Genomic DNA, 709 nt, shown 5'->3' with positions numbered 1-709 from the left:
CTTTCACAGATGTCGAGGGACTGCGTTTACGTCGGAACGAACAGTCCGTATGACTACTTGACTACAAGCCAACGCTGGACCATGTGTTTCTCGATGAACCGACACTAGCTGCGTTTGAACGATATGTTGACGTGTGTTTATTTGCCGATGAAAAGATTGATATGTGCTACTTCAAAATATTGAAAACATTAGTACCAGAACATTTCGCAACCTCTAAACGAGCGCATAAAAAAGGGTAGATACATGCAGTCGAATCCCACGTTAAACTACAGACTGCCATATGCATAATACCAGTGTTGGAGTTGCATGGAATCGAGGAGTTCAGCAAAGTTTATTCTGTGAAATCGACTTGTCTTTCTTTGGAAAGGACTACAGATACGATTGAAGCTGAACACCTACTTTCGAGCAGTCATGACATTACTCGATTGTACGGAAAACGATATCGTGGAAATATTGGTGAAAAAAGGAGTGCTACCGAGTAAAAACTTTCAGCTTGTCAGTACACAGAAAGAGCTCACAATAGGTCTGAAAATTGTGAGAAGCTGTGGTGAAATATACGAAGCGTTGCAAACTGGCATCGAAATGAGAGAGATGAATGCTAACGTATACTCACTGCAACCAAAATATGGATATCCAAATACAAATTTGTGTCAGGCGTTAGAGGTTTTGTTTGTGATGCATCCTTGTACCGCAAGCACATCAACAGTCT

The sequence above is a fragment of the Dreissena polymorpha genome, chromosome 4 (assembly GCF_020536995.1).
Source record: "Dreissena polymorpha isolate Duluth1 chromosome 4, UMN_Dpol_1.0, whole genome shotgun sequence".
In the NCBI taxonomy this organism is placed as follows: Eukaryota; Metazoa; Mollusca; class Bivalvia; order Myida; family Dreissenidae; genus Dreissena; species Dreissena polymorpha.
The sequence above is the reverse complement of the archived record's forward strand: the minus strand, read 5'-3'. Positions refer to the sequence as shown.